This window comes from Vigna unguiculata, chromosome 11, assembly GCF_004118075.2.
Source record: "Vigna unguiculata cultivar IT97K-499-35 chromosome 11, ASM411807v1, whole genome shotgun sequence".
Lineage (NCBI taxonomy): Eukaryota > Viridiplantae > Streptophyta > Magnoliopsida > Fabales > Fabaceae > Vigna > Vigna unguiculata.
In genome coordinates, this window is record NC_040289.1 from 30,493,885 (window position 1) to 30,508,367 (window position 14,483).

At 34.0% G+C, this 14,483-nt stretch overlaps 1 long non-coding RNA gene across 10 annotated transcripts; it reads left to right on the plus strand.

Annotated features, from left to right (window-relative positions):
* The first annotated feature begins 2,672 nt into the window (after positions 1–2,672).
* LOC114168990 lies at positions 2,673–6,878 on the plus strand. 10 transcript variants are annotated; one of them, XR_003600803.1, is made up of 7 exons: positions 2,675–2,931; positions 3,791–3,864; positions 4,073–4,096; positions 4,183–4,361; positions 5,398–5,473; positions 6,272–6,365; positions 6,460–6,878. It is a non-coding gene; the product is annotated as an uncharacterized LOC114168990 (long non-coding RNA). The 10 variants fall into 10 exon arrangements; XR_003600799.1 differs by having other exon boundaries at positions 2,673–2,931; positions 4,073–4,361; XR_003600801.1 differs by lacking the exon at positions 4,073–4,096 and having other exon boundaries at positions 2,676–2,931.
* The last annotated feature ends 7,605 nt before the right edge of the window (positions 6,879–14,483 follow it).

Consider the following 14,483-nt stretch of genomic DNA (forward strand, 5'->3'; position numbering starts at 1 on the left):
GATCAGCTGCCTCAGCGACATCACGTGATCGATTCTCCAGCCATTCAGGGCCCAATTGTTGATCATATGAAAATATGTGTTAATGAGTGATCAATTGCCTGAGTGTGCGTCGCGCGAACAATTCGACGGTTAATCAAGTTACAATGTTGGATATATGTAGATATGTTAGACAACGATGTTCGACGTGTAACACTGTATGACATAAAAAATAAACAGGTCCATTGACAATTAAAATTAAACAAGTCAGTAATCATGTTTTAAAAATAATTAGGCCTTGATTAGGTCAATCCTAATCAAATCCCTACATTAAAAACTATAAAAAAAAGTCAAAGGTAAGGTTGTTGAAACTTTTATCTCGCATCTACTACAACATTAATTGTTATTGCCGATTGAACTATTAATGATTTAAGTATTGAAGACCCTTACACCAATATATATATATATATATATATATATATATATATATATATATATATATATATATATATATATTTAATAAATTTATCTTTTAACAAATTTGATCGATGTTAAATTTAATTTATTTTAAATGTATTCTATCTTTAGTAAAAATGATAAAAATATGTTAATTTTATAAAATATTTAATAATTTTCTTTTATATGACTCTATTTAATAATATTCTTTTATATGAAATTTTATAAATTTAATTTTTTAAAAATGTATCAATATTAAAAATCATTCATTTTAAATATTCTATATTAGTAAAATGTTAAAAATAGTTTAGTTTGATAAACAGAAATTTTCTTTAATATTTAATAACTTTATTTAATTTCACTATATATGTTTATCAATTTAGATTCAGATGAATTTCTAACAAATACTTCATTAATATTTAATTATTTTTATCTCTTTTATCCCATCAGATCTGTCTCTCTGCAGGTGATAATATCAGCACTGAAAATGTTTAGTAAAATGATAATATCTTAAAGAAATTGATCAATATTGAAAGTAATTCATTTTAAATACATTATATGTTTAATAAAATGATAAACGTATATTAATTTAATAAACACAGCCTTTTTAGATACTGAATAATCTTATTTAATTTTACTGTACTTTTAAACTTAACAAATATAACGTTTAATAAAGTTAATTTTTAGCGAAATTGATCGATATTAAAATTAGTTCATTTTAAATATATTCTATTTTTTAGTGAAATGTTAGAAGTATATTAATTTATTAAACCAAACTTTTTAAATATTTAATAATTTTAGTAAGATTTTAAAAATATATTACATTTTATTTTAGTTTCAAATTTAAAAATAATTTATATAATTTTTCAAATTTAATATTGTTTTATTTATTAGATCTCAATGTGGAACTTTAGCTTGATTCTGCTTATTAAAGTAAAAATTGGAACTTAAAAATATTCATCCATAGTTAACATTTTTTTTAGGTTAAAATACTCCGTTGGTCCTCGTTTTTGTTACAGAATTTCAATTTGGTCCTCGTATTTTTATTAGTCTCAATAAGGTCCTCATTTTTGTAAATTAGTATCAATTAGGTCCTTTCCGTTAGTAGAGAAGTAACACCGTTAAGTGGGTGCCACGTGTCAGCTTCTCATTTTTTTGAATTTTTAAAATTTTTTTTTTATTTTTTTTTTTATTTTTATTTTTTTTAAAATTTTTTTTTAAATTTTTTTAAAAAAAATATTTATGCCACGTGTCAAGTTTGTAGTGTGCCACGTGTCAATCTAATATGGTGACACATGTCAAATTATTGTATGAATCTCAATTTGGTTATTGTATTTGATTAATATATTAATATTATATGTATATTAATTTATTTTTTCATGTCAAGTAATTTATTTTAATTTCATCATCTCTTACTTCTTAACTCTTAACTAAGGACACCATTAATCTTAAATTTTTTTCTTTTCAGTTTTTTTTAAGCAGTTCTTAGGCGGAAAAATTGTAAGTTCCTTATCATGGTTAAAAACTCGTTAAAAATAAAAGAATTGAGTTTAAAACGCTGAAGTTATAATTATTAACATCTAAAAATCATCACCGAAACTTCATTAAGACTAAAACTCACTGTTTTCTTTCAAAGAGAATAATGTTGAATTTGGATCTTTTACATATTTTTTTAGTGTTGTTTTTCTATTCTGTCAAAATAATATTAATTTTAATATTTTAAATATAATTTTTAATCTATTAAAATTAATATACTTTTAAAACACGATAAGAAACAAATTAAAAATTCAACTGAAAATATGGTTCAAAAAATTAGAATGATGATGAAATTATATTTTTACTTTCATATTTTTTGTTCTTAAAAGAAACTTGGTTAATCCAAGTTTTCATAGGATTTGATTGAGTTATTGGACAATGAAAAGTGTGTTGCGCAAATTATTCCTCTAATGATATGTTATTATTTAGTAATCGTCATCAATAGTATTAATCTATTATGTGTATATAAAGTTAACTAATTAACGTTTTTCTTTCCTTGTACATGAAAGTGATTTATAAGAATTGACACCTTAAGAAACTTGGTTGTTTCTCTCAAGCAATATTTGGCTGTTTAAGAAACGTGTTCTATCCATTTTAATTTATTTATAATTTAACACTACAAAAATAAGTAATTTTATCGGAGGTTATTTAGTTGAGGTTTTAATAACCTCTGGTAAGAAATACATGTACCAGAGGTTTTAGAAACCCTCTTAAAATATCAGAGGTTTTTTTAAGAACCCCCATGAAATTTGGATCTTCTTTTATTTCTTTCATTTTTCTCCTCTTTTATCATTTTTAGTTAAATAACTTTGCCTTTCCTGTTACCTCTTTTTCATCGTGTTAACCTATGAGGAAGAAAATTCAGGCTTCTCGTGCGTCACCACCGTGCCTCCACCATGCCTTCGCGTGTGTGCCTCCATTGTGCCTCCATTATGCCTTCACCATTCTTGTTTGAAGTTCAAGGTAATGAACTACACATAGCAAAAACATACGAGAGTTCAAATTTTCTTTTTCCATTTTTTTCTTTCTTTGAAGCTGCTCCAAAAGATCAGATTCTACTAAGGAAGCTAGGTGCCTTGGATATTCTTCGAGTCTCATTGTAAATAATGCATTTCTTAAGTTCAATTTTGATTTTAATTATTCTCTTTATCTTTATTCATGATTCATTACTTCTCCACTGATCAATTCTTCTTTCTTTGTTTTTCTCATCTAAATTGACTTTGATTCACTTGATTTGATTGACTATAAAATTTCTTGCATTTCAACACTGGATTTGACAGTTAATTTCGTTCATGATAGTTTTTCTCGTTAATTTTAGGTTTTAAATTTTCGAATTCAGAGTTTTACTCAATCTTTTTCTTCATTTTAGTTTCTATACACAATTTATGTTAATAAAAACTATTTTACATCACCAATTCATTCATTGAGCCATTCCATAGCAAAATACGAAGCATGCCTTGCACATTCACACATAAACACTTCACTGTCAAATACCAAACCAATACTGATAAGCAAAATTAGTTTCTGTACATGAATAGTTTAGTTTTTTTCTTTCATGAAAACATCTGAGTATGCTTGACTACTGATTGCAATTTGCATAAGAATTTGATCTACATATCAAGGTTAATTAACATTTAATGCAACCCATAACCAAAAGTATGAAGTAAATTATTCATTTGATCATGGTAGAGTATGGCTCTCTATATGTTTTAGGCATAGATGTTGAACTACACATATCCTGCTTCACTTTGTTTTAGTCATTCCCAATCCTAAGAGCAAAAGTTCCTTTAAATCTAGTTTTTAATATTTTTCTTGTGCACAGAACAATTGGTTTGATCTGTTTTGAGCAAGGTTGTAGAGGAGTTTGACAAGTGAACAACAAGCCAAGGTGAAAAGGTATGACAATTTAATTACTCATAATTTCCTTAGTTTTTAGATAATCGACCTGTCCTGTTATAAGTGTCCTGTTATAAGTTTAGTATATTCCTAGTTGTACTGGTTCTTACTTAAGTTGACTTTGTTGGCAAGTTGTTCTTGATTTTCTTCACTATCTTGTAACTTCCTAAGCAAAAGTAACTTTGATTGATCTTGTTTCTCAAAGCAGTGGGTCTATTGTGGCAGATAAAAGGTAACATAACTAGTGTTTAACATATTCAAGGATCTTCATGAAACTTAAATAGCTATAATTCTTATAACCACACATTTTTCGATTAGAAGAAGAAGAAGATTCATGTGGTAACGAAAAAGAAGATGGAATTCATAAAAGTCAAGTTAATGTTATGGTATAAAAAGAAGAGGATCACATTCATAAAAATCTAGCTGCTAATGATGAATCGCAAAGGCAACTTCTAAAGCAGAAAATGCTCTTTGATGAAAAGCAAAGAGAAATTGAGGTAAAGAATCAATGATGATACTTGCTACATTTAATCTTTGCAATTTCTTAATACAATAGTTAATATCTCATTTATTATGTTATGCTTGCAATTTTCTGAGATGCTTGTTTCCTGCCTCCTATATTAATTTTAGGTGTATAATCACTGAACATTTTAGGCATTAGTTACACTTTATTTACAGAAGAAACTATACTGCTACTTATCCTCCTGATGGATAAATTAATTTTTCTTATACTAGTTATATTTTGTTTATTTGAGTTGCATTAGCCATTGCATGATTATGCAGAAGGGACAAGCTAATACCACTCTTGAATTCGTAGAACAGTGAGAGAGAAGGGAGTAATATGGAATAAAACAATTTAGGAATTGTTATTAATATGAGCATCGAGAAAGAATACAAGAACTCTTCTCCAATCTACAATCAATTAATATATATCGTTAAAAGGAGGACGAGTTTCCCACTGAACCTGGAATCTTACCTGTGAGATTTCCATTTGAGATCACAAGAGGTAGGGAAGACGAGGTAGTACACGATTTTCTACTTCACTTGTCTGTGTAATATTTAAACCTTTATAGCTGTAATCCTTATCACTAGATATTTACTGATAGCTTCTGTAGTGGGAGTTTTTTCATAAATTTCTCTTGCAAGATTCTAGAGAGAATAAGGGAGCAATATAGAAGATCTAATGTAGTAGAATATCCATTGGGAAGATGACTTGATTGCCTTTTATAGTATCTAATGGGTCTTGTGCATCTGCTACTTGAACAATAGAATTATAGAAAAAAAAGGCAAGTATTACTATAATTTGACACAACATTCTTATGGTGAATATACTTTGAAACCTAAATGTAACTAGCAATTCTGCAAGGTGGAGGTCCAAAATCTAATCTATTTTCCTTGTATGTAGTCAACATGCACAAAACAAAATGAAATCCATAAACTTGTATACAAAATTTGAATGTAAGTATAAGGAATATTACTGTTTATTCTGATTGTTTGATACTTTATCATTCCATTGTTTCAATAAATGCCTAGGAAAAGATGAGTGCCTTCTATTAATCAACATGCATAGAAAACATGTGGTGCCCTCATGGGATTCCCTTCGAATTAGGTGAGATTGTCACACCTCTTCCCATCATTGTGATATTATGTAAAACATAATGGTAAAAAAATAGTGTAAACCCCTCACCCTTGCCCTCTCATTTTCACAAGCATGCAACATTAATGGACTTCCTTTGCAGTGCAAAAGTTTGCATCTGTTACACTCACAAGCTTTAACATCTCCAACACTAGGGGCAGTTTCAGCCACTTAAACTCCCAATGGTTGGAATTCTACCATTTCATTTAGGATCAATTCATTCTCCCCTGAATGCCAACTTTAGGTTTTTATGTTTTTCTTGTATTTTTTTTCTTCTAATTGTAGAGTAATTTTTTTTAATCATAAATGAATTTGGGAAACTGTGACTTGGTAGCAGAGTCGTGTTTTTGGGGAAGTCTGATTCTAATAATGAAAGTTGTGTTTCTCGATCTCTAATTTTTTAAATAATATCACATATAAAAGAGAGAAAGAGTAAAACAAACATATTTAAGTCACAATAAATAAAAATAATGAAAATTTATTAACTTTTAAATAATTAATTAAGTTTAAACTTCTAGTAAATTTAAGTACTTTTACTTGAATCTTAAATAAATTCTTTTTATTAAGTATTCAAACTTTTTATATTTTTTAACAGATTTTTTTAATTAAGCCAATATATTTAATTTTTGTGTTAACTATATTTTGTTTAATTATTTGTTTTCTCATATTAAAAATATAATATTTTATAGTTAATATAAAGTAATATTGAAGTTAGTCTAAAATCATGCAAGTCTCTGTTTTGGGTATAACATTATCTTATGTTGGAAATAGGTCCAGTGAATTTCACCCAGACACGAGAAGAGTAAGGCGTGAAGGATCCTACATTTATGAGGAGTTTATGCCAACTGGAGAGACAAATGTTAAGGTTTGGCAGTTTTTAGATTTATGTTGCTTTTTATTCTTTGTTTGAAAAATCATTATCAAGTTCCTAGACTAATGCAATTATCATTTAATTGCAGAGTTGTTACTTAAAATGAAGGAAGATGAACTAAACTCAATTATTGTTGAAATGAGACAGCATTAGGAGTTTCAAACCCCAGACAGGACAGTAGTGGGGGTTTTAAACCCCATGCAGTAGTGGGGGTTTCAAAAACCCCAGATAGTAATAGGGGTTCGAAAATCCTGGGGAGTTATGAGGGTTCCAGAAACCTTAGGCAGTAGTGGGGGTTCCAGAAACCCCAGGCAGTAGTGGGGGTTTTGAAAACCCCCGATAAGTTGTGCTTTTCCAGGGGTTGATAAAAACCCCTGCTAATCTGTTAGCCACGCTGGTTCTTCCGGAGAAATTCCAAACCCCTGGTAAAACCATTAGTGGAGGTTAAAACCCCCAGAAATGCCAAATATAACCCCCACTAAAATTAATTTTTTTTGTAGTGTAAGATAGTATATACTTGTAAGAAAATTATTAGTTAAATAAATTACTATTTTGTTATGAAAAATAAAAAGATAATAAATAATAATATTTTTTATACTTAATGATAATTATGCAAAGAAATAAAATTTTATTTCAAAACTCATTGTAGTACATTCGAATACAAGGAGTCAATATACTATATCGTTTAAAATTCAAGAAGGTTTAAGTTGAATAATAAATTAACTAATAAGTTAGAATCATTTTAGTTTTGTCGATAAGTATCAAGCAAGACCGAAAAGTATCAAATAAGGTTAATAAATACGGACAAGACTAAAAAGCACGAGGTAAGGATGAGAAGTGTAACATCCCGACCAGATATTACGGATTTAAATAATAATATAAAATAAGAAAATAAAATCACATTTATTATAAATCCATTTCCCAAAAACGCAGGAAATTTCAAATAATTTATTTCATAATAAAGATAACTCTAAGTTCAAATCTTCTCAAAATTCAATGAAATACCAAAACAGTATCATAATAGATTACATCTTTATTCCAAAACCATAAATGATAAAACTCTATAAAATTGTTCCCATGAGTTTTTCCCGCTCCGCTGCTAAGCCTTACCAGATCCACCTGCAACATCATCTGCTCCCGTGTACCGCGTACACGATCATCGCCAAACACAAGCAGATAGGGTGAGCTAACAAAATAAACATATATATATATATATATATATATATATATATATATATATATATATATATATGGCACAAATATACCAATCACACAATCACACCAAAGGAATTCCATCCTTTGATATCACATCACATGGCCACCACCATGTTATTTGTGTTCTACATCTTCTAGTGAGTACCTCAAGGTGTCTTGCTGCCATACCTATCGGCCACAACCGATAGAGCACGTGCGGGAAACCATGCTACGAATCATACACCGTAACTCCAGGTGGAGTTCCCATATACGAACATAATCCGTAACATCCCAAGACTACCAAACTCGTCAGTCAACTATTGAAGAGGGTAATCTATCTTGACCCATCCGTACTGGCCACAACCAGCACACTCACACCGGCAACACTCGCCAACCCGAGCTCAACTCAAGGGTTCCTCGTGTTCATCCGCCATCTCGTGCTCAACTCGAGGGATGCCATTCCGAGCTCAACTCGAGGAATGCCACGTGCTTAACCCCTATCCCGAGCTCAACTCAAGGGATACGTTTTGAGCTCAACTCAAGGAACACCAGCAAGCCAACCTTTAAGATATCCTAGAAGCCTCGTAGATCACGCACATCATAGCAAGCATAACACCAATCTGCTGCAGCAAAATCGCCTGGCAGGGGACATGTACCGCCAGGCGCTGCCGCTTCTAGATCGCCTGGCGGGGGACACGTACTGTAACATCCCTAAGGAATATTATGAATTTTTAATAAATAAAAATAGAAAAGAAGATTAAATACCTCATATAGTAAAATATCATTTCCCAAAAACATGGGAAATATAAACAAAAATTATAACTGTAACATAATACAAATGTTCACAATTATTCTATTACAAAATTTACCAAAGTTCAACATAATTAAAGTTACATCAAAATCTTAAAACAAAAACAATGATTTCAAAAGCCCAGGTAGCCCCTGCTCTCCGCCTCTAGACATCTCCTGGCCCACCTGTCAAATCATCTGCTCCCGGATAACGAGTTATCCGATCATCGCCACACACACACAAAAAGGGTGAGCTATGCACAATATATAAAAAAAATACATGAATATAAATATGTTCCCCAACCCAAAATAACATAACTAAAATTCTCATACTTTTCAAATCACCCAGCCATGACCTTATAGTCCTTCATGAGTCATATGCATGAACTAGGCCTTGGGACTTCACTGTGCTCCCACGAAACTAACTCATTCGTGGTCCAACCCTATGAGCCTAACCCGCTTATAGTTCTGCCCTACAGAATCCTCATCTGTAGTAAAACATCCAAGTCTTCTCAACTTAGACCCTGGCACGCACGCAATCACCATACTAAGGACTCCTCGCCCAATAGTAGCTGACGGGAACATAACAGTTCCTTGCCCATCGTGCGCCCGACACATGTAATCACCATACTAAGGACTCCTCACCCATTAGTAGCCGACGGGAACTCAACCAGTTCCATGCCCATCATGTGTCCAACCACCAAGCACATCCCAGACCCCTATTGGACTTAGTCCTTCAAGCCCAAACGCCACACCACATGCATATAATTCCTCTACTTAGGATAAAGTAGCCAAATCACACCCACAAGCAAATACAACATGACAAAATCGCATAAACTCACTTAAGCCAGGGACACTCACCCAAGCTAAGCCCTCAGTCTCGCTTGGGCTAGCTCACCTCGCCCAAGCGAGCTCAAAATAGTAGCATCAACACGTCATCTCGCTTAGGCGAGATCCTGTCGCCTGGGCGAGCCACACATTCGCCCAAAACCACACCAAAACCTCGCCTAGACGAGTATTCAACAAAACACACAAGAACACACTTCGAGAACTCGCTTAGGCGAGCCACTCTCGCCTAGGCAAGAGTGTCTGTCGCTCAAAACTCAAAACCTCTCGCTTGGGCGAGATATTGCGCTCAAAACTCCCAGGTTCTCCTCGCGACCTCGCTTAGGCGAGTGCCTCTCGCCTGAGCGAGTGACCTTGTCGCTCAACCCTTTTCCTGGTCGCCTAGGCGAGAACCACGAACCAGGACCCAATGTGAGACTCTGCAACTCTCGCTTAGGCGAGGTGGACCCGCTTGGGCGAGACTTGCAGGTTTTCGAGTCTGTTTTACGCACTCAAATCACCCAACTTTGCCCAATTTGCACCACCAACAATACCAAAACACCATTAACACATTACCAAGCACAAATAATGGCCACAATCATCTGAACATGTCCTATATCATCCATTCATATTACCCAACTCGAGATTAAATCATCTCTACCCATTCCATACCAAAACCCTCCCTCTAATCACAAAAAAATGCATAGCAAGGCTTTGCACACAATCTCAACCAATCAAATTCTGAATCACAGCACATACCACACGAGTTCCATGACATACAATTTATCCAATGCATACACCTAAAATAACAGCACGAAAATTAGGATAAGCTCCCCTAACCTGGAAATAGTGATCAAAATTGAGAAAGACAGGACCCTTGATTCACAATTTCCTTCTTGCTTTAGCCCTTGCACACCCAAAACTCAACTCACACTCTCAATCCCGTGCTCCTCTCTATACCAGTTCACCATACTGCCAAAACCCTTCCTTTTACCTAAATTTTAGCTTTTATAGGTGCCTTTAAGATGGGTTTTAAAAATAAAACGAAATTGGGCTTAGTGTGGGTTTTAATTCCTCTTCAATGTTAATTATTTGGTGGTTTTCCAACCCTCTTGGCTGCCCCATTAGGTTCTCTCTACCTTTCCACATTCATTCCAAACTAAGTTTAGTAAAAATAAAGGTTAAGTTCTGTCTACCAAGGTTTGAACTCGTGACCCTCCACTCACAATGCCAAAGCACAATACACTCCAATCAATATAAGTTTACATTACCAATTCCATACTCATACATATTATTAAAAATAATTGGCATACATAGGACTCGAACCCAAGTCCTCTCACACAATAAAAGTACTCTTAACCACTTGAGCTAGCACTTTTCCACATCATATTAAATAATAATTAATGCCATAAAGGCACTTTCTACCCTCATTTATTACTTAATTAATTATTTAATTAATTAATTTTTACGGGTCTTACACGTACCACCAAGCGCTAAGCGCCTTAGTCTTCTCTACCACTGCACCTATCGCCTGACGGGACTTCCTCTGTTGCCATGTGCCACGTGCCTTAGTATTTACCGAACTGCAGGCTCCGCCTGGCGCACCCCACCTTACCGCCAGGCGCCATCGTGATTCAGAACCCCCTTGTTTCTATGTTGTCGCTTGGCGGGTCGATCACCACCGCCAGGCGCTACACCAGTACTTGCACAGTACTGGTTTTAGTTCAGGTTCAAGCACACTTCACACAGGTTGTTCTCATTTGCTCACATTCTAGAGTACACCTAATGAAAAGCATTGCCTTCTATAATGTTCCAAGCCTCGTAGCACCTCACATGTGCATTCATCCTCTAGTCATATAAACCATCCCAAGCATGCTTAAACAAAATATAAGCAGCAACACTCTAACAATTTTAAGCACATGATCTTATGCACCAATGCAATTTAATATGGACACCCATGCCTTCACCAAACCAATTCTCCACATGTGACTAACCCAAAGGAACATTCAAATTGATAGAGACATACCATATAACCCAATCATGCTTCATTAGAAGTTACTTGAACTTATCAAGAGGTTATTCATGCATTTTAACGACTCCAAAATCAGCAATATTGAGTAACGTATATCTCTAGCTACTGACCTCGAAATCAATCTCCACCGTTCAAAGTGAAGAACCACATGTTATGGACCACCTGTCAAAATTTCACCTAAATCAGACAGTTAACAAACCGAGAAATGTAGTTTTACGAAAACTGCATGAACTAGAAGAACATGGTAGCGCCTAGCGCCCAGAAGTGAGGATGTGGCGCATGGAGGGACTAAAATATCGCCCGACGTGTGCGCAAAAAGTACGAAAAACAACATTTTTCGTGAACAGAACACCACGTGCATCGCCTGGTATGGCGCCTGGTGGCCAAATGGGTGCCGCCAAGTGGTTCCTGCACCTGAGAACCTTACCCCCTTCACAACAACTCTGATTTCCATCAATTTCTGACTCCATAGGATACGAACCCAGTTATTAGGACTACAGTTCATTCATAACACTTTCCATTCACGAATTCATTCACATTTTCCCCTTAGATTGCTACCACTATAGAAATTCCCAATTATGAAACCCTAAAATGTGAGTATGTCTCATTCCCTCAATTTTTATGCTTATCACGCCCCAAATTTCACAAGTTTTCACTTCGATTTGGTTAATTAATAATCTTATTACACTTCCTACTAGTCCAAATCTGCCCAGAATCCAGAAAAACATCAAAATCAAGCCTCATGGCTCCCGTCGCCTGGCGGTTCAATCAATACCGCCAAGCCCTTCATAAAAAAACTCAAATTGGGTTGAACAACAAGCGTCGCCTGGCGGTCCCATTCGTGCCGCCAGGCGGTTGCCCTTCGCAACCCAGAAATGCAGTTGAAATGGTATGAGTCGCCATCACCTGCCAGGCGGTTTTTGGAAAAATTCCAGAAACACGATTCTCAAGCAATGCAAGGGATAAATCATACATGATGAGTTATAAATCATGCAATTATTCATAGAACTACAATTAAACGTGGTATAACTCCCCTAACTCTCTAATCATTTTGTTTCCTCTGAATTCGTGTTCCTTACAACACTCTAATTTTCCAGTCTAAAAAACCCTTCCAATTGATTTAGTTTGCCTTTTTATTATGGTCCTTAATTGTGGTTAATGGCCAAAAACGAAAATGGCATTAAAATGAATGTAATTACCATTCAAATTCCATTATGAGTTGTTTTTCAGTCACTTTTGCCTGCTCTTTGGCTAGCTAGGGTTCCTATGCCCCTTCACCTTCATGCCACAAGAAATTTTGGCAAAAAGGAAGCTTAAAATGGTTTTACCAAGGTTTGAACCCATGATCATGCTAATACCAACTCAATACACAACCATTTAACCAATTCATGTTTCGTGATGATTAATATAATTCTATGATTATATTATCACTCAACATGATCAAGCATATTATCAAAAATAATAATAACTTAAATAACACACAAATGACATACATAGGACTTGAACCCAAGCCCTCACACATAATTAAGTACCTTCAACCACTTGAGCTAGTACTTTTCCACATCATAACAATCCGCATTAAATCCCTTTAAGGCTCCTACTACCCCGCATTTATTAAATAATTATTTAAATTTCTCGGGTCTTATAAGAAGTAAGTAAGGTCGGAAAGCACCACCTTACTGACAAGTAACAAGTAAGTTGGACGAAGCTTAAAAATATCAAGCAAGAACGAGAAGTGCAACTCTTATCAATAAGTACTAGGCAAAGCTAAGAACACCTCAACACAATGTTTAAAATTATAATAAACATCATAAATGAGCTTTATTATTTTAAAACACATTATCTATCTATAAACTATTTTTTAGAGTTCCTTGACTTCTTTCTTGGAGTTCTCATCTTCTGTTTATTTGTTTGAAGATCGGAGACCGCTAGGGTGATCCTCTTCCTTTTTGTTTGATTAGTTTATTCAATCATGTTAGTTGAATTTCTGCTCGTTTTCCTGTGGGTCTTCTCTGTTCTGGCTCGCATGTGACTCTCCTTTGGTTGCATTTGAGGTTTAAACCCTCCTTATGAGTCTTTGTTAGTAAGTGATCATAATGGCAGGTCCTGATCGTTTTTGTGTCGTTCTTAGATATAAATAGAGCATCGTGGGGAGCTAAGGTGTTTTGATGTTCTTAGAGTTGTTTGAGTCTGCTTAATCATTTTGCCAGGTGAGGGGAATAATTCGTCTTGGTTTTTAATAAACATGTGTTGCATGTTGTAAATCGATCCATGAAATTGGTTGAATTTTTGTGGTGTGTGATTATGAACCTTGGGTACCAAGATTAGGGTGGAAATGTGCTATTTTTGCTCAAGCAAGAGGAATCTCACTTAGGTGACAATAGCCTAGAATTCCACTTTACTCTTTGTTCGAGTTGTCCTTCAAGCGACAACTCGCTCAAGCGATAGGCTTCTCGCTCAGGCGATAAAGCCATTGTGACTTATTTTGCTTCTGTAAAATTTTAGCTAAAGTGAAAATTTTGTCGCTCAAGTGATAGCGTTTGTTGCACAGACGATAATGCTCTAGAGTTTATTCTAGTTTTTGTATAAAATGTCGCTCAGGCGATAGGATCTCGCCCAAGTGAAACCCTGGTTGTTTTAATTTTTTATTTTCCAACGTGATTGAATGTGATATTACTATAATATGAGGTATGACTTATGTATGATTGATTTTGGTATACTGAGACTTGACTTGATATGTATTTGTATAATATGAAAATATGATTATACATGATTGTGAAAATATTATTGTGAAATTGTGATGATAATGTGTTTGTTAATATATACGAGCATTGTATGTGTTTAACGTAATTCCATGAGTCTTATGAGAAGATTTTATGGTGGTGTTATTTTAGTCTATGCATTCTAATGATCATTCATACTCAAATAGAGTATAATGAGTCATGTGGTGAGAGTATGAGAAGGTCCTAGTCTATGACATGATAATGACCTTAGATAATGATGGATTAACGTTGTGTGTGGTACGGTGAAACCCATTGACAATTAATTAAGAAGTTATAAATAGTAAGTGTGGATTATAGATGATATAAAACTTGAATTACGACAATTAAAAATGTCGTAGTATAATTCGAATAATGACAGTTCAAACTGACGCTTTTCACATTGAATTTGTTTCCCACTAATTAAATTATGACGATTTTAGCCGCCTTATTTTACATCCCAAAATTGCCATTTTATACATTGCAAAATATGGCAGTGTGCGCGACAGTTAA